This window comes from Neolamprologus multifasciatus, chromosome 6 (genome assembly GCF_963576455.1).
Source record: "Neolamprologus multifasciatus chromosome 6, fNeoMul1.2, whole genome shotgun sequence".
NCBI lineage: Eukaryota > Metazoa > Chordata > Actinopteri > Cichliformes > Cichlidae > Neolamprologus > Neolamprologus multifasciatus.
The window spans coordinates 8,780,124-8,801,522 of NC_140444.1; the positions used below are offsets into that span (position 1 = coordinate 8,780,124).

General features: G+C 39.5%; 1 long non-coding RNA gene across 1 annotated transcript in view; it reads right to left on the reverse strand.

The window, feature by feature from the left end:
* The window catches only part of LOC146516338 (uncharacterized), a 46,032-nt gene extending 31,377 nt beyond the window's left edge, over window positions 1-14,655 (reverse strand). The window contains exon 1 of the long non-coding RNA XR_014874741.1: window positions 10,338-14,655. This is a non-coding gene — a long non-coding RNA (uncharacterized LOC146516338). The remainder of the gene's footprint in view (window positions 1-10,337) is intronic.
* Window positions 14,656-21,399: the final 6,744 nt, after the last annotated feature.

Genomic DNA, 21,399 nt, shown 5'->3' on the forward strand with positions numbered 1-21,399 from the left:
AACGACACTCGTTTTCCCCATCTACTGTGACTCGGTGCCTGCATGGGTAGAATGAGTTATGGCTGGAAAAAAAGAGACAAATCCAATCCTCTAGAGCTGTCGTTGTGCAGATGAGTATAATGCCACCTAAGCTCATCCCTCAAACTCTCACTTGCTGTTTCTGTAGCTGAACCACAGCCACTCTTTGCTGTTTTGCTCCTGTAGTGACCCATCAAAGTCAAGGCAAGGTTTCAGTCATGTCTTCCTGTTTTCAGCTCTTATGTCTTTGCCAAGGTAAGGTTTAGCAGCCCCCCCTGTGGCGTTCATCAACTGCATCATGAGAAAAAAAAAGGGGGCAATCCACAGCACAACACTTCACACATGACAAATAGAGAGATCCAAGTGGATCGAATGTGTAATCTGTGAGAAGCGTGGTGGTGTTGGGGAGCGGAGTAATGAAAGACTATCACATTTTATGATAGATATCCTGTCAGTGAGAAGGCAGGGCTGCAAGCAGCATAGAGGCATTACAGTACATGTTCCATCTAAACTGATGCCTGAACATTACCCGTTGTAAACAAAAGGACATTCCCCAAGAAAAAGTTGCTGCCATCATGTGTCAAAAATCTTTTTTTTTTTTTTTGGCAACGTCAAATATTTTGATTTGAAAACACTGTTGCTGAAAAAACCCTTCTTTCAACACATTTATCAAAGCGTTACCAAACCATCAGCAAAGTCAGTGTATTGCTTCACATTGGAAGTTACAACAACACTGCAGTTTATTGTGTCTTTTACCACTTAAGCATGATGCCATCCGTGACCGCCTGCCTTAAACTATACTGGTCAGCTTCATGCTCAAAAGACCATGCGGCTTTTCTAATTTTATGGAGTGATGCAGGGATTTGTAATTGTGTTGGTGTTTGACATTGCTGAAAGTAATGAGACATGATAGAAAACAAATGTTAAATTGATTTTTATGCCGTGTAATATAGTAAGTATGTGATAATTATACAAAAGAGTTCCCTGACAGACGAAAACAGACGACCAAGAAGAGGAAAAAGGTAAGGGATAGTCTGATAATCACACTGATTTTTTCACTTAAAGACTGATTATGTTTATTATTGGCTGGACGTTTGTTTTAACAAACCAATTAGTAGAGCAGCAATGATGAGTTATGGATTACTATCTGGCACCAAAAGAGTTACATCTTACAAAATAGTTTCACGTGTAACTGAGTGCCCATGTACAACCCTATCTTTAAACACAATGTCTTTTCATTAATGTCTTTGAGTAAACACAAGAAGTTCCAAAAAGTTTACGCTGTCTCCCAACCTGAAGATTGTTGCTGCCATCAAAGTCAAGATAAGCTCATATTTTTCTTTAAATGCTACATTGTCTCACTTTGTCTCACTTGTTCACAAACTGCAGCTCGTTCAAAATGCTGCTGCGCGTCTTTTAACTGGGACTGGTAGGTTTGAGTCTATTACTCCAGAGGTGACCGCGCATTCGCCTCTGTTGCACCCTACCTCAGCAATAATCTCCCTCAAGCTATTCGCGTGTCTGATTCAATTCAATCTTTTAAATCTCGATTAAAAACGTATTTATTTAGCCTAGCCTTCCCGGCTTCTTCTTTGGCTTGTGCCTACTGTGCCTGGTGTATTATTGCTTAGTTATATCTCCCACCTGTCAGTATATTTGTATTTGTATCTGTTATTGCTCTTAATTGGTTCTGTGAACCACTTTGACATACCTCTGGTTTTTAAATGTGTGATATAAATAAAGTTGTATTGTATTTTATTGTATTTAAACATCAAACATTTTTTCCATGTTCTAGTGGAACATTCATTTTTACTCAGATACCTTATTTTTCAGAATCAGGTTTGTATTATATAAATAAGGATGTGTCAAATGTGGTTGGACACCTGACTAAGCTGTGCTATGTAATAAACGTAAGAAGCTACTGTGAATAATTATTAGATTCATCTAATTAGTTTTTTAATGACTAATGTGTAAAGACTAATAATACGTTACCCAGTGTAATATTCAGTTGACACGTCAGCATTAGGTGCATTTGCTTCAGATTATTATTATTATCCTCCATTGTTATCACCTTACATTTTTTTCCACCAGTCAGGTCTCTCTCTCTCTCTCTCTCTCGATATATATATAGATATATAGATATATAGATATCTATCTATCTATCTATCTATCTATATATATATATCTCTCTCTCTCTCTCTCTCTCTATATATATATATATAGATATATAGATATATAGATATCTATCTATCTATCTATCTATCTATATATATATCTCTCTCTCTCTCTCTCTCTCTCTCTCTCTATATATATATATATATATATATATATATATATATATATATATATATATATCTTTACACAAGATTTTATATTATTAGCCGAACAATATAGAATCTTTTATACTATTTTATACCATACATGATGACTGATCTGAATAGAAGAAATACTATTTTCCCTTCCAATGTTTTGCATAAGTGCAGATTTTTGTGGGGAGGGTTTTTACTCACAGAATAACATATCTTTTGTCCAGTATGTTCCTTTGTATTTTCCTGAAGCATTTGTTACACACACGTTTTTAATGGAAATGTGTCTTTGGCCAGATGGATTTGGATTGGTTGATGATTTCAGTGCATCTTTGTGAGCTCTGGATGGATACACTGATGTGCTGTACAGCCTTGGTTTTATGGGCATCTGAGCTGATGTTGGATGACTCACGTTAGCAACCATTGCATTGTTTTTCTTGGCCCTCATGCATTAATTATATCGCAGTGTGTGTTGTGTGTTCGGGTGGCTGAACAAGTTAGTTGTGTTGCTATGCACCACAGACACAACTCTACAGCAGTCGTTGCATATAATTTCTTCTTGGTTAAATCAATTGTGCTAAATCCAAGGTATTTCCCTGCAAAAATTATTATCCACCTTGGGAGACAAACTCTTCAATTTCTGATACACCAAGCCTTTACATTTTCTTATATACTGCTCTTAGTTGCCATTTTCATGGCAAAATATTAAAAAAAAATGTGTGGTATCTGAAGACCTCTGCATAATACTGTAACCCTTGTGGAAATTGCTGCCCTAGCATGCAGAAGTCTATGATTTGCTATTATAAGCTGTAATTCAAAATTCATACTTCAAGGTCTAATGTTAATGCATCACGGAACATAAAAGGTAAAGCACGGTTTAAGACTAAAAAGTATTATTTTATAAACTCCTAAATAATTTACTAGTTATGAAATATTGACTGGGTCTGCTGGCCTGGCAGGTGAAGCATGCAACAGCGCATAGTTAATTAAGCCTTCTTAACATTATCCCAAGTGTGATGTTATTTGCAAAGGCAACTTTATTTAAATGCAGCTGAGGATTTAATATTCCTGTAGCAACATTATATCTGCCAAGTGATCCATATTATTTAAATGAATCAATGCTAATGTGACGATTTTTCACTGACACAAGCCCCATGGGCATACCTGACCTGCCATCCCTCTTCTTCTGCTCTCTGCGCACTCCATCCATCTCACCTCACCCCTCTCTTCCTACTCCTCTTCCTGCACTCCATCTTGTTTTGTATCTTTTCTAAATGTCTGGCCGTGACCTATTTTCTATCATCACTTCTCGCGGCTTCACCATTTGAAACGGAGACGGTGGATAAGCGCAAATAAATAAAACATCACAAGATAGAAACATTAGTGTTTCAGTTAATATACAAAAAGTACAATAAGTTGACAGAAAAGGATGCTGAGATGAAGGCAGGCGATCTGCTGTGATTACTCCCGAAGGAGACAGCTGAAAGAAGAAGAAAGAAAGATATGAAAAGAGTAAGGGTAAGTAAGGCGTCTAAAAGTTGTAGACAATGATTGGTGCCTTTTGACCAACACTTCTGACTCCTCTCTTTCTTTGGCCCCACTCTGTATTGGATTTCTTCTGTTTTGTTATTGCCAGCAAAGTAATTTCACCTCAGCCTACAACTTTATTTACATCTCCTCCAATTCCCTCAGCAATAAAGGCCACAGCTCAAAGCAGCTGCAAGGACATGCACTTGAATGGGGCCTTGCTTTGTACGTGTATGTGTTTATGCATATCTGTGTGCTTGTGTTTTGAATTCCAAAAAGTTTTCAGACACATTATAGGTGGTGTTTAGAGTTCCTCAGATGTCTAAAAGGAGGATTTGGTGCTTACAGACAATCTGGAGTTATACGAAACAAATTCGGCTCTGTGCAGGCCTTTAGTCTTTCAGTATTTCTTGTGTCCCTCAACCACAGCTCTAGGTCAACATCCCACCCAAAGCCCTATCAGTACTTTACAATTAGTTGATTGAACCTGCCTCCAGTGAGCCATCTGCCTGGGCACATGGTGGAACTGATGTCCTCACCTGCCAGAGGCAATTAACTCTAAATACGACTGTCTCCGCTTGTGCACCACAATTCTTCTCCCAGCTGAATATAATAAGGTTGAACTATGTTGAAGATGAAGAGGGGGTGGGAAGCCTGCTCATGGCCCCCAGAGGGTGATGGGTAATTACTTCCGTCAGATTTATACTGGCAGTCATGCGGAATGGTGGACGACTGTCTTCGACCCTCGTAGGCAGGAGAAGCAGCAGAGGTTTTCTCTGCCGCCTTGGGTCAACTCAAATTGGAGGATGGGACTGAAAGATGGGGGAGGAAGGCAAAGGAAGGGCAGCCACTTGCGTGAAGCCAAGGTTAGGTGATTAATTGGAAGAGCGGCTCAGGGTCAGCCTCTATTGTTGGGGTGATGGGTCAAACGAGTGCAGCATTGAGAGCATCACCTGATGCATGGCTGACTGACCCTCCTGTCCTCTGATATGGCAGAAAGATGATGTTGTAACTCAGAGCGGTACGAAGAGAAAGATAGATGAGAAATAAGAGAAGGAGAAGGGACGAGGACACAAAAGAGACAAAACAGAGAGATTCTTTAGATTCGGAGTCCCTGTCTCTCAGCTGACATTTCAATTAAATTGGTATCACAGTTGCCAAGAGTATTGTTGACTTCATATCTTTTTTCACACTGAAGGATTTGAATTATTTGAAAAAGTGCAAGAAATGTGCCCAGCTAAAGCAGGAAAGGATAGACGTGTCAGAAACCGTCTCAGGTTTCACTGCACTTGACAATAATGAGATGTCTACTTGTACAAAAGAGCAGTCTAAACAAACAAAGGTAGGGAACAGCCAGGGAGTGTGTTTGTTCACAAAAATCAAAATTCACCTAAAAATTAAGGTAATTTCTCTTCACCGTTCCACGCGTAGAAACTGACATCTCTAGTTTTTTTTTAATCTTTTCTTTAAACATCCCACCAGGTTTCTGTGAATGTCACTGCAGCCCAGTTCACCCATTAAAGTCAGCCTGGAACATGACAGATCTTTGAAGCTGCACCCCCCCACTCTCACCGGCGATGTTCCTCTCCTTACTGCCTAAAACAATGAGATCTGTGCTGTGCTGTATTTCAAACCCATTGTGGTAACATTATTGACAGTGGTGTATTTCTTCAGAGTGCCCTAGCTTTATTTCTTCCATTCCTTCTATTGCATCTCTCTTTCTATTATTCAGAAATGGCATTTTATATGGCGTTGTATACCCCCAATGTCCTTGACGAAAAACAATGGAGATGTACAGAATGCTAAGAGGCACATAGGCGTATCATTGATAGCAGCAGAGAGCTATCAATCTTCGAAACAGATGGCCTATCAGTCGCATGGCTTTGTCCTCGACATGTCTACACTGCTTAGAGGTGACCTTTAGAAGATAATTCACACTAAAGATGATGGTATATGCTTGATTCAACTTAAAGTAAATTAACTTTAAAAAAAAGAAATAGGACACCATTGTATTTTACTACTTTCAGAATTTTGATAATCAATACTAATGTACATAATTAACAGTACTTCTTATATTTTCATGCCCTGCTTTTTTTGGAAGCTAATGAAAGCTCGGATGAAGTGTAAAATAAATGATTAGGCTATAACCAGCTGCCCATTGTTCCAGCAGCACATCCCGCTTATCAACTGCTCCATGTTGGCTTTCACTGCACAAGAAAGAGCAGCCATGTCAATCCTCATTAATTCTCCCAGTGAATTAGAAGCAAAGTAGATGATAGGAAATTAATGTCTGCAAGGAGATACTTAAATTATTCAACAGTAACAGGATTATGATGAAAGATCCCTACACTGACTTCTTTCTCTTCTATCCGCATCCATTCTTCTCTCACTCCTCCACCACCCCCTCTTCCTTTTTGTGCTTTCTTCAGCTTTTCTTTCATTTAAAGGGAAATAGCAGCCATTGCTTGGGCTATATATATGTATGAGTGAATACATATATGAATCAAACAATCCTGCCTAATACTAGTTTTGTCCCCATTGTTAGTTTTGGTGTTACATCTTACCATGCATTAAGTTATTCTAACACTTTTGTTTTTATCTTTTAATCCTTAAAAAATCAACTACATGCATTCAATTTTTCCTCCAGGAGGAGATTAAAGTATATTCAGAGACCAGTCTTGTTTGTTTGCATGGTATTCAAAAATAAAAATAAATGGAATATTAGCAAAATATGGTGGAATGTGACTTACATGACTGAGAAGCCAGACTAAAACCCCAAAATGAACTGGTGTATAAATGTGTCTGTAGGTGTTTGTATGTTTGATAGAGAGAAAACAGGAACATTGTACATCTGGATTTAAAAACAGCATATGTTTTCATTGGTGAATGTCATTCATTTAGAAATACAGTCTAGTATTTTTTTTTAATTCATTATGTTTGTTGTGCAGATTTCAAAGATATACAGTGTTAATTAATCAGATGCTTATCTACATAACCAGCCAAGCTGTTCCCTCCTAGTTTTATTCTTAATGCTTAGTGGTGGTAAAGGTCGTACGACAGAGATCTGCTGTATTTTTATGCGATAACATTATCATTACCATTTTATGTGTATGAATCTGTGTTGCTAGAACAAGAACTGGAATAAGTGACCCACGGTCACTGTTTACGAATTTCTATTACATTTTGACTTTGACACGTCTCTGCGTATTATCAGTGACATTGTTGATGATGATAAAATGGTAAATTGACTTTTCTACTCCACCTGAGCACTCCAAGAGATTTATCCAAGGAGTAAACATAGCTCATTTGTGATTGATGACAGTGATAATGAGGTGAGTTGTTGAGGATATCTGTAATTTCCTGTAAGTATGCGTTGCTGTTTTTGCCTCCATCAGCTGCGGTTAGCTCCTGTTCGCTGCTCTCACTGAAGGTTTTGTTGAAGTAGATCTTACATGGGTAGACTCGTACTTAGTAAACAAACTCTCATGTGATATTAAAATCTAATCAAACTATTATCTGACGGAAAGTATTAGTATTAGCAGTTTTAGGACATTCGAGTCTAACATTTGCTGTCATAATGTTAGCTTATAGCATTATGTTGTTGTTCCATCCAGCCCTTGTCTGCTTTCCAGGGATGGGAGGGTCACATGTCTAATCTGCTGGCAATAACTAATTGTGACAACACCAAGAATAAATTAGCATACCCATGTAGGTTTTCTTATATTAGAGCTCTGGTTTCATGAGTGAACCTTCTGGTCAGGACATAACTACCTGTCTGTTATCACATCCAATATAATATGGGGGACAGCTCGTGAGCGATGTGCACATGGCTTTACATGTGAAACCTCCCATTTCTCAGATGTATGTGTCTTGAACCCTTTTTCCCTTTTGCTCTTTAGGGCTGACCTTGCAGCTTATAATAGCCGATGTACATCACCAGTTGTACAGGTAAAATAAAGCCATTATTTCATTTGTTTCTTGGGTTCGGGGACTTTGGATTGATCTTTCCTCTTTGTTTAGAAAGAGGAATCAGAAGCATGTCATCCTGCTCAACTACAATTTGACCTGAGGATTCAGCAACAGATGTAACAATATATCAGAAAATACTGACATTAGTGAAGTTGTTCTAAAAAAAAATATCTGAACTGTAACTCTATATACTTTGGTGCAGCAGCATTCCACATTCATTTTAATCAGAGTACTCAGCCTTTTCATTCACTGAGTGATGCTTTTTTTTTTTTGCAACAACCAAATACCAAAAATGTTTTTGCTGATTTTGGGAGACAATGACAAGCAGCAACTCCAGGCAAGAAGACAGATTGGAGGGGCTGTGGAGACATTTGAAGATGTTATTGTACTATGACACCAGAGATTGAAAAATATACTGTATGTTCTGCCCATACACTCTGTGCCTTGAATAGAGGCATGTGCCACTTCCGCTTAAACATAAGCATGGTAAAAGGAAGAACATTGTGTCCTAGTAACGATCAGTGAGTTTAAGCATAGATGAAAAATAAAAGCATTCTGCCATGCAGAAGCAAGCACAGTAAAGTGAAACTGGAGAAGAAAAACAGCATCTGACTTTGAAAAGGAATTAATATAACATCATTTTCTTCAAAGTAAATAATAAATACGTAAATGTTCTGGGTATTACATATTTATTACACAATCTAAACTTAAATTAGAGCTCTTCTTGTGTTGTGACTGAGGTCTCTCTGTACTTTTAAAGCTATTTAAAACAGAGTGCTTTGGTGAACCTGAGCGATGCCCCAGTGCTTGCCATCTCATATTATGTGAGAGAACATTTCCACCTTGGTTACCAAATGTGGCAATTTAATTGGGCCTGCTGCATCAACAGAAGTGCATGGTACCTGTTAGTGTATTCATTCTCTTTTGCTCTAATGAACACAGTTATCCAATGAAAGACTCTTTTTTGTAAGAATATACTGAAAGAACATGACTGTATAAATGAAAAACAAACCGGTTCTCTGTAGTTGAAAGGCCTTGATTATGAGTTCCCTCACTAAAGTTTCTGTAGTGTATATTCTTTTAGCACTAAGTAAGATATGAGGCAATTTTTGGAATGCATAAGTTATAAAGCCAAATGTACTCACATCACATTTTGCTTTTACACAGTCTAGAGAAAAGGGTCCTTAAATGCACCACAGCTGGCTCTCCAGACTGAAGCATGAATTTGTTAAATGAAGCCACAGAACAATTTGTCCCACTCACCAACCGGTGCTTTGTCCTTAGCTGGCGCTGCAGGACGACCTCAGAGCAGTAACCCGAGGCCAGGAATATACAGCGACTGTGCTCTAATTATCAGTTGCTTCAGGTAATGGTCAATTAAATATTCATCTGTGTGGATTATAGGGACATGACACCAGACTTGCATGAGTGGTGCCTGAGTTTAACCTCAAGCGATTGTATAAGCAGGGTGGGTCTGTAAATGTTAATGTTAACACCATAATGTGCCCAGACATAGACTATTAATATGAAATAATATCCAGTTCTTTTCCCAGTCACAGCAGGAAGTACACATTTCCCCCCTCAGCTTGTCCCTTAAACCCTTATATTTAAACATTATTTTGAGCAATAGCACTTCTAGACAGAGTGTAGACTTGGTGCAAATAACTAGGGGAATGAAAACAAAAGGTTTCCCTAATGTCACAAAGCCTCGGGACCAGGTTAAATGTGAAGCATCTGATGAATTTGCTCTAACGAATTATGCAAATAAAGAAGAAAAAAAGGGAAAAGGCAAGTGGAACAAAAGGATACAGAACAGTTGATTCATTGTTTCTCCTGGGGTCATGGAGAGAAACCAGAGCAGGAAAGAGGCAGAGAGAAGATGTACAACTGGAGCCGTAATTAGACACTAAGAGCAAGGAATAGTTTACAGCACATAGTGGACATAGCTTGTATCAAAGCTATTGCCATGACCCAGCTGAACGGAAGGACATATTTGGCATCATGTGAATCTTTCCTACTCTACTGTATATGTGGGAAGCATAGGTTAGGACAAGCAGCAGCAAGATCGCAGAATAAGGCAGCAACTAAGGAGAAGCTGGGTTGTAAAGCAGCTTGAAGATGGGAAGTGTCAGAAGGCTAAAGATGCTTAAATACTACGCCCACCTATATGAGATTTGCAAGTAGGATGTGTGAAAGGGTAACAGCTCAGCCACAGCCTGATGTGGGCTGGCAGTGGAAATCAGCTGATCTGCCTGGATTGAAGCTGAGCTTGACCTTACAGGATGCTGCTGTGCTTTATTTTTAGAAAATAAGAAGAATAAAAATTCTCACCACAGTGTAAAATTTTAAATACCTATAGACTATATTAATTTGTCTCTGCTTTTATATGCCACAACTGGAAAACCTCTGGGCTTAAAAGTAATATGAAAATGTCACAAAAATGATATCGTTACATGTTATTGCCATAGAAACACTCAGAACAGCATCATATGTGTTTATTTTAAGTAGGTATCTCACCCTCTGCAAAGCGTTCACTCCGTAGCTCCCAGACACCGATCAGAGAAGACGTCGTCACACTGAAAGAAAAGAGCGAATGAATCCTCTACTGACGCCAGCATCTATTTAAAACCAGCAGATTGAGTAAGCCAGATGTCAGATGTGTTTTCATATTAGTCACAGCTCACTGGCAAAAGGGATGAAGTTGGCCACATCAACAAGACATCCTGGCAACCAGCCAGGGCTACTCAGGCAAACACAGGCGACAGCCCCATCAACTGAATGACAAAGCTAGGTGGCTAAGATAATGTGATGTAATTCATTGACAGTGCATTTTCCTACTGAGCCATTCAAAAGCTATCTATATAAAACTGAGCTAACAAATCGCAGACAGGACTATTAAGCGCTACAGAAATGAGGCTCTTTGTCATATTCATACTGATGTTTGTATTCCAGCTTAACTTTTTCTGCCCTTTTCTCTTTAAACACAGGTCTCCATTGTATCAAAGAGAATAGAAAACAGGGCTACGGCTGTTTCAACTGAGACCTCAAGCAGTTCGTCTTGATTCCTGCCAACACTGCATCGCATCCATTTTTTGCTCTCACCTACTTTAACTTGAAGAGCTTTGAAAAAAATGTGACAGATCACGTTGAGGGAATAACCTCGTGCAGGCTAAAGGGGTTACATGTTAGGCTCTTATGTTATTTCAGTGATGGTATGCAGCTTTTTGTGTAGTGTTTGACATGATTTTGTGCTTGAAAGGGCACTTTTGAAAGACGTGATGCTACAGCACAAATACTTGTGGCTTTTATTAGAAGCTTTTGACGTTTTTCTTTGTATGAAACTATTTGATTAATGTCACGAACTGCTATTTTTTATCCCAGAACAAAAAAACAACAACTTTTGTTGTGTCAGAACAGAGAAATGTGCCAAACATGCTGTGGCGTTGGTTCCCCGCCACACTGTAGTACTACTGGACACCAAGAAATAACAGTTATCTTTTAAGGAACTACAAAACCCAAGTTAGAGGAACTTGGAGTTCAGTGGGATAAGTCACAATTTTAACTGAACATGCTGACATTGATGCTTACTTAGTGCTTTTAATTGTAACATCAATAGGACTTTTAAAAGCGCCCATGTGTCATTATAGGCCACATCAATGGATCATTTGCTTCCCACCATTCTGTCACTATTCTGTCCCACCAACCTTCTGCATGTCCTCCTTCACTATATCCATCTTCTTTGTAGTCTTCTTTTCCTCTTCTCTGGCAGCTCCATCCAATATATTCACAATTCCTTCGCTTTACAAGCCAAACCATCTCAGCCTTTTTTCTCTAACTTCTCTCCAAATCACTTAACCTGTGGTCCCTCAGATATACACATTTCTAATCTTGTCCATTCTGGTCTCTAACAATAGAAATCTTAGTATCTTCAACTCCTCCTGTCTTTTTTTTTTTTTTTTTACTGCCACCTTGTCCCACTCTTGTCCATTGCCTGTGCTTTGGATGGTTGACCCCAGATATTTAAACCCGTCATCTTTCATAGCCTCTACTTCTTTAATTCACACACGTGTTACTTCTTGCATTTACTGAATATCATTCTTCTTCTCTCCAGAACATACCTCCACCTCCTCCCCACTCTCACTACAGATCACAAACCCATCTGTGAACATCATATTCATTCTATTCACACCATATTCATACTAATGCCTGACATCATCTATTAACCTGTTCTTCACTATTTCAAGTAAGAAGGTGCCTCTAGTTGATCTCCTGTGTAATCCCCCGTCATGAAACAGCTGTGTAAAGCAAGCAGGATAGGAGCCCCACTGTAACTCATAGGCTGAACGGAAAATACTACAAAACTAAACTGGGGAATTACAGGAAACTAAACACACAGAGCGGCACACAGAGAAACACACAGCCATGAGGGAGATCGCAACACTGGACAGAGGGAAACAGAGGGCTTAAATACACCAAGAATGACGAGGGAACAGGAAACACATGGAGAACACAGCTGAGACAAATTAGGCACAATGAGAGAGAAGAAGCAAAACTGAACACTGAACATGGAACACGAGACTGTCACAATAAAACAGGAAACGATGGAACACAAGACAGACACACGAGCTTCACACAGGAGTGGAGGAAACGAGAGAGGGAGAGAGGGAGGACAAGAGAGACATGATGGGCTGGGGGTAGGGCTGTTCGATGTAATGATATATATCGGATGACGATATAAAAACGTCTGTTTCATTTTACGCTATCGTTTGTTTTGTGGTGTCGCAAAATAAACTGTTTTCGGCAATATTTTTTCATCGTTTTGATGGTCACTGTAGTGGCTATATTAATTTCTTAAAGTTCTCTCTTTCTCTTATATTTAATATAACCACACTACGGACGGACAAGCCCTGTTTTTATGCTTGGTTAGCAACAACAACGGTAACAGCATCAGGTGTCCGCTTGTTTATGTTCCACGTAAACCTTTCACAATAAAGCTCAAGATCCTGTTGAGACTTTTCAAAATAAACCGAATCACGTGAAGGAGCAGATTATTTACGGATGAGAATTTAAAAAAAGAGCCGCCAGGTGCTAAAAAATAAAACCTTAGACTCAAACGTTAGAACAGGCTTTTCCCCGCAGCACGCCGTGTAATAAATACTCACAAAGAAAACTGCGTCCTTTACAACTTATGTCTAAAAATGTATCGTTTCATGCATCGGTTAAAACACTGGACTCCAGCCACATGACGCGCAGCTGGAAACACTTCCCGCAAGACGAGCTGCCCGAGATTCACAGAATTTACAGAAAATGTTACATTTTTGTGATTTATATCGTTATCAGGACGATAGAATTCTTATATTGGGATATCAGATTTTGGTCATATCGCACAGCCCTAGCTGGGGAACATGGATAAACATGATAGACGGGGTGAACATGGAATGAAACACAAGGAGAGGAACATGGGAACAGAGAAGGGAAACAAGACACAAGGACACACACATGAACATCGAGAGGGACACAGAGGACAAGGACACATGGTGAACATAATAGACAAGAACTAAACAGGGAAACCTGTTTAGGTCCCTAACCCTGTGTAACCCACTGTGGCTGGGTTGACATACAGCACTGAGGGGGGTCATAAATGGCAAATGGCTTGTATTTGTATAGCGCTTAACTAGTCCCTAAGGACCCCAAAGCGCTTTACACATTCAGTCATCCACCCATTCACACACACATTCACACACTGGTGATGGCAAGCTACATTGTAGCCACAGCTGGCCTGGGGCGCACTGACAGAGGCGAGGCTGCCGGACACTGGCGCCACCGGGCCCTCTGACCACCACCAGTAGGCAACGGGTGAAGTGTCTTGCCCAAGGACACAACGACCGAGACTGTTGGAGCCGGGGCTCGAACCGGCAACCTTCCGATTACAAGACGAACTGCCAACTCTTGAGCCACAATCGCCCCCATAATTATAATTATTCAGAATTTAATCAGTCTGGTTTATTGTTCATTTATTCATTCAAAATGTATTTTACTGTCAACCTTGCACAGTTCCTACTTGTTTACTCTTAGGACAGTAATCAACATTCTGATAGAGTTTTTATATTCGCATGAGAAGCACAAGGGTGAATTGAAAGGCCAGATAGTTATAAATTGGAATGATATGCCAAGCTTATGTCTCCACGCACAGACAAGGCTAAATAACAAAATGATTGATGCTTGAACGAAGTTCTGCAAGATCATGTGTTTCCACACACAGCATTTCATTTATACAGGCATTTTGCCAGTTTAACCCTGTGTGTGTACAAAGATAGATAGTTTGAAAAGCAGCGGCATCTCAGATAGTTGGAGTTTTGATTCCTAATATAGGCCAGGAACAAAATGACTGGATCCTACTTTCTAAATAAGCTGAATGTCATCATGGTCAATGTCATTTTTTCACATAAAAAACACTATACGTCCATGCCCACAGGCAAATCAAAAGCATAAAGCAAGTCGGCATTGTGCTTTTCAGAAAATGTGTTAAAACATCTGAGCAACAAGTCAATTACAAGCAGCGTTTGACTTGCAGAGGTGAAACAGAGGCTATTGAAGTGAAAAAAGTCACGCCCCCTTTTTTAATTACCAACAATGCTTTGCAAGGCTGATATAGCAGCTAATTTAAATCTATCTAATGTATTCATTTGAATTCATGGGCGTAGCTAGAATTCATTGAAAGAGTCTGGATGACCTTCAGGATTGGTACAACAGCTCAAAATCAATCCAGTCCACTCCATTGTTGCTTGTTAATGCAAACACATACAGCACTTCTTCTGCAATCTAAACAAATAAAAACAAAGAAATAAACAAAGAAATGGAGAATTAGGATTTGATAAGCATTAGGGTGATATAGTTCCAAGAATGCTGTAAAGTAGATTTAATGACAGTATGATTCAGTAAAAAGGACTAGATGTTAGAGTCCCTGATAATGCATTGCTTTAGATGGAGATACTCTTGAGGGATGGCTGATATGAAGAAAGGCAGCCCAGAAGCTTTACCAGCAGCACACATCGTTGTGTGCCTCAACTTTCGGTCTTTTACCCAGGCTAATCTGCCATTTTTTCTTCCTTGGTTAAGTTTAGGGATTAGAGATCTGATCTAGATTATCATTTTAAAATCGTCAGTAGTGGACTCTGGATTCCTCGGGTGTTTCGGCCATTATCACTAGACACCCTCATCCAAGGAGGCCCTGCCAGGGTTGATCAGGCCCTGGAGTGTGTCACTGCTTTATGTTAAATTGTTATTTCTCTTCTTCTTTCTCCTGTTTAGTTTTCTACAGTTTATTTTCTATCTATTCACTGCAACTGAGAAATAATACTTACCTCTTTAGCATTTATGGAGCTTCACTTCTTCAAAGGGATAGAAAAGGTGATAGAGAGAAGTAAGACAAAAGGGGACAAGATGGGAGAGAGCAGAGAGGAGAGCCAGAAGGGGGGGCGCCCAATTTGGCTTCCCACACCTCCCCGCCGGATCGGGCTGTACACTCAGCCTCCCCACTGCCTCCCAGAAAAGGGGAGAAGAGCGGAGTATTTCTTTTTTCCTCACCGTTAGCTGACTGCCTTAGCTGCCCAAGTGATGTCAACCCTTTTTAGCCATACCCAGTGACTAGTCCTCTCAGCAGTGTTAGCTAATTCTCTTATAGCTATTAACTATTAACTATGACTATTAAGCCGAAGGAAGAGATGGCCAATAAGGTAAATTGGTTATTTATTTAGCTCTGACAAGGTGATTTTTATTGCTGGTACAAGACTCATATACTTTGAGAACAAAACGATGAAACAAAAAGCCACTTCATAACATCTGGATTTAAAAAAAGACAAGAGCACAAAAAGTCAAAGGTCTGTTTTTCAACTGGAGGACAATTTTGGCTTAGCAGGAAAACAGCTGAAGTTGAGATGAAGGTCTGCACTTCCGTTACTAAGGTCATCAGAAGGCAGAGTCAAAAGTGCAGCCAATCCACAGCCAGACATGTGCTCCCCTTTAATAGAGGGCGCCCATCCAAAGGTCAAATCACTGGCAACAAAATTTGTCAGAGCTTCATTTAAAATGATTTTTTATATTATGAAAAAAAAAAAACCTCAAAAAACACACACAACAGCACAAGACGCAGACATTTTCCAATGTCACAAGAGATGGAAATTTTTTAACGAGTCTTGAAAGGGTCAGACGGGTCAGACTTGTCTGGACGGAGACCGTCGAGGAGTTCTCTAACAGAGAAATTTCATTTCTACAGTTTAGCCCTCTCAGGCTCAAATGAAACTTTTTGTTGCTAATGCACAACCAAGTCCTGCAGTGGTACTTCTGAGTAAAAAAAAACCTCATAAAATATGTATGTGGGGTAATCAGGTTGTTAGTGTTTAACTGTTTTAAATCTGCAACGCCTGCCTGGAGAGGGTTAAGTGCTCTTTGAAAGACATCAGGCTTTTTGTAGATGGTCGATTAACTTATTGTCTATGAGGGCACGGTTTAAAACCTTCAGACTACATTTCATAACCCACAGATAAGAGTAAAGTGGTCTTTTCTACTGGTTTACACTTTTAACCATTCACCCTTCCCTTGCATGCAGACAGCACTAATGTCCTTGGAATTTATCCATTTCCCATTTGTAGCAAAAAAAGCAGCAAAAAACCATGAAGGGCACCAGTAGATTCTCTGATGTAAGCAGTAAAAGAGTTTACATAAATGTTACTGAAACAACTGTTTGAAAAAGTAAGATGTATTTATTACCACACCCATCTGCAGCCGATGGACAGGTTTTTTAATCTTCGAATTGCACTATACTGCACATAAAATAGAGAAAAGATGAGTCACTTCAGTGAACGAGTGGAGGCAGCGTCGTAGTCTTGTTCAAAGAAAAGCAAGCACAAAGTGTAGAACATAATGTGGAGAAATGGCTGTGATGTTTGTTTATGACAGATGATGTTTTCTGTTTAATAACCAGAGAGGCATGAGTGAATCATAAAGATGAAGCCTCTCTCATCCTTGTAACTGAAGTATAGGAAGGAGGGTGATACTGAAAAGCACACTCGTCTGTGATGACTTCAGCTTTTGGACTAAATACTAAACAACCTCCAAACTCACATGTATTCTTAATGATTTATTACCCAGGTGTTGCCTTATCTCCATATCCATGACACTGGTCCAGCCTGCCGTAAATAACCTTGTGTCCTCTCATTAGTAGGACAGCCATGTCTCCCTTTGGCCTCGTTGGCACATACCCACACACAAACACACACAATCCCCTATGAGACCTGGCCAGCCATCACCATCATAAATCCATGGGACGCACAGTCTGGCAGCGAGGGCCGGGCAGCTAATTATCCAGACACGAAGAGCTGGGCATGGAGGTGACCCAGACGGACAGATGGGGAAACCCAGATATGCATATGCAAGCTGGTGGCAAAATGTCGCGGGTCCTCCGCATGAGAGGTGGACACCCTAATCTCACTTCATGACCGAGAATTAAGTAATCAATTGGCTTTACCCACTTGTTGCTAATTAGGGTCACTTAGGGTAACCATTTGGCTTACACTGGATGGAAAAGAGCCTGGACAGGTTTCTCCTCATTGCAGGATCTCACTGCCGAAAGGCCACTGTGATATGTGAGGTTTTTTTAAAGTGCAAAATATAAAATGCTATACAACCACTGCATGTTTTAGTTTCTAGACTCTATATGCCACAGCCAAAATCTTTTACTCATTCAATAATAATAATTATTAATTATAATAAAGAACTGAAATCTTGACAGCTTGAAAAAAAAAAAGCAAATTAACTTCTTTAGGTTTATGAAGACATTTCACCGCTCATCCAAGAGGCTCACTTTATCAATAGTGCATCAGTGACCCTCAGAACGACCTCCACTCGGGGTTAGATATCTCAGACTCTCTGTCATTTGTTTTCTATTGAAGAAGCCTCTTGGATCAGAGGTGAAATGTCTCCACAAACCTAAAGAAGCCTGTTGGCTTAAAAGCTCTTAAAAGCTCTTAAGATTCCCATGACCTGTGAAAATACTTTCAAAGCCAAAGAGCACAAATTGAAAAATGTTTAGCTATGAGAGGTGGCAAAGAATGAGGCTGGAAAGGTGGGGTTCAAGGTTCTTTATTTGTCACATGCATAGTTATACAAGTATAACACACAGTGAAATGTAGCCTGACTCCATGTTTATGGAAAGATTTACGCTGTGTCACATGAAAATATTCCTTTGCAGCATTTGATTGAAAATAATTACTTTGATTCCATCACATCTTAAATGAATAGTGTTTAATGTCAACATGTTTAATGTCATTTTGTCAACATGTGCAAAAAATGGGGGGGGGGGGGGGGTAGAGGAAGAACATTATATATATAGAGAGAGAGAGTATATACATTGGGTGAATGTGCAGTATTAGCAGCAAGCAGGTGAATTCTGTACATTAATATGAATAGACATCTGACTATTTTACAGAATAGACAATATAAACATATTTAAAATTAAAGGAATTTGGAATGTACATTGTGCCTGGGTTTAGAGTGTCTGGAACAGAGTCCTGTCTCAGTCAATTATAGATGATGTGAGAGGGGTGTTATAGACACTGTAATATACTGGTGGAAATATTTAAAGTATACATGACTATATACATTTATACATTAATTTATACATTAACCCAGTGGTTAGGTATCTGTGGTTGGTATTTCTGGAAGAAACCTACAAACACCTAGAATGATATTTACACCTGTCAAAATGCAAGATAAGAGGTAACTCTGGATAATCACAATGTTACAGTACAATTACAGTACCCACTCATATTTAATAAGCCCGATTCATACTTAAAGGAAAGGAAGAAACGATCTTGTCAAGTGAAAGACAAAATGAAAATCAGTTCAACTTGTAACAGTCTTTGGATATTTTAGAACAATAATCCATAAATGTAGACTTACAAATGAGTCAAACCACTTCCATTCAGAGCTGGCACTTCGTGGCTGTCTCCCACCTGGTGTAGTCACGCTCCAGTGGATCGACTCAGTGGGGGGGAGATCAAAGCTCGCTAGACTCAGCCCAGCTGCTGATAGAGTCATACTACTGCTGCACTGGGTATGTTAATGGGGGAGGCACTGACAGACAGGTGATGGCGGCCTGCTGTGCAGCAAGGTGCCAGAAAGTCAAGGTGCATAGATGCAGTATGTGTGTGACTGTTTATATCTGTATGTAGTGGACTTGATGAGCAGACTGTGAGTGGGCTGTGTGAAGTGCCAGGAAAGATTGGGGTGCTTTATTTTAGTGTCGCATTAAAATATTTGTCATATGAAATGACTTGGTAATTTCTTAATGGGGAGGAATGCATAAGACAGATAGTTGTTTCTATTTCTGACTCTATTTGCAAAAATCAGTCAAAAGTCTGCTGTTGGGAACTCAGCTTGAGCTTGACACCAGTCAGTTTAAATAGTGTAACATCAGAGATCTACTGAAAATTATAATTTCTTCTTGGACTATCAGTTTATAGCCCAGAGCAGTGTTTTTATTTTTTGCAAGTGAAGTTGTGTGCCATTTATTTACGACTCTGAAATAACCAAGGGAGTGAAGTTCAAGGTGGTAGATGGGGTTGCAACATGACTTGGATGCAGGATACCAAGGTTTGTGCCAAAGATCTTCAATAAACGTTTGCTCTTGTTTTAGCTATTTTTCCTCACCCTGGTTTATGTGCCAAACCAATGTCACAGGACCATAACAGCTGATAAATATGAGTCAATAAATATTGGAACTGAATGTCAAAATGAAGTAGTGATTAAACACAACTATTGTTTTACAGAGTTATGCATGTTCAATGTCATTTGGATGCTTGTTTTTACAACAACCTTCGCATTCTTGTGCAAAGGTCATTCTTTTTTTTGTTTTTGTTTGTTTGTTTGTTTTTAACCACCTGGGACAATAAAAAAAAGGTTAACAAAACCTAATGTGTTATCACAGTAAAGTTGGGGTCAGTGTTTCAGCAAACAAGTGAGCAATGAAGGAGTTGTATGTTTTAAAGTGTAATATTTTGTAATATTCTTGCTGTCTTGGCTGATAATTTGGCTGCACTGATGGCTCACAGGGTTATCGATCCAGGGTGAGTAGCAGTGAGTGAGTATGCTACTGGATGAATATATCTGCAGTCCTTTATGCAATTTTGATTTTTTTTATTTAGTGGTCTGCCTATCATCATGTATGGTTATGATCGTAGTGCTGTGGAGGACTTGCAAAGTTGAGCACTTCAAAACAACAACATGTTGTGGAAGTCTCCATTCCTCTGTTTGAAAAGTCGAAAAGTGTTGAAACTTCAACATTCTGTTTAAGCGCTGGTCTGTTTGTTACATTGTTTCTCAATATATCCCTTCTCAGAAGTCTCTGATTTCTGAAATCAAACCAGGGTTGATTCAAATCAAATCAAATCAAACCAGGGTCAGATCTCTGACGTCATGAAGCTTTAACATTTGTCACATCTCTCTAACACCCAACCCGTTCCATCGGCTTTTGTCAGAGCTGGTTTCCAGTGCAATCAGGTTTGTGTTCTGCATGTCACCTAGCAGCTGGCTGCATTCTGACAACCCAATCAAGAGCACCAGCGGGAAACCAGTAGGACCTAGCCACACTCAAAATGAGATTACAGTCCAGTTAGCAATACACCTGCAATCGTGGTCAGAGTAACAAAGAGCAAATAGCATGATTTCTGTACTAGTGAAATCACTCACGTGTTTTTGGGCTCTGGTATAGTGTTAGCTTGCACATATTAAAACGAAAACTGCTTTAGCTACAAATGTTGTACAAATGGCTGCTGATTTTATAGACATTAGAAATGAACAGATGCTTCGGGTACATGTGCATGGAATTCCTTATGTAGGCAATGCAAACTACCCAGTACTCACAAGAGTCAAGAGTAGCTGTATATCAAATAAATATTGTATGAAACAGTTAAGATTTCAGCAACAAAATAAAGCTAAAGTTGGGGGGGGGGAAAGCAGTGCAGAGTAACAAGCATTTATTCCTCACATACACTGCATGTAGGTGGAAGAAAATACAAGGTTGACTCCAGCCACCCCAGCAGTCATCTGACAAATTCATTCTAGTGACACTGTGCTGTACACGATGGATGGATCTGCCAACTGCCAACCTCTCACCTCCCGGACCAATCAGAAATGAGAATGAGGTTCATTATTCAGGACAATTAGCCAATGGGCTGGGTGTCCTCTGTTGTTACTCATGGCTCATTTGGTCACAGTCAGATGACAGTGCCATGTCTACTCAGGCTGCATGCCACTCAGGGGAGCTGACACAGAAAGAGTAGACAAGCAGCCAGTTCAAGATCTGCTCAGTCAGGAATACAGCCCTGCTTTCTGGTGTAAGGTGTGTTATACGCTCATGACTGTATTCATCCTCTTTATAGCAGATTCTGCAAAAAGCACAAATACTGTAAAAAGTGACAAGAAATAGAGAGATGGGGAGTCATGGCTAAAGACAACAAGGTAACAACATAATATAGCAAGCATTTGATGAGGTAAATATTTTACAGCTTTTATCATAAAA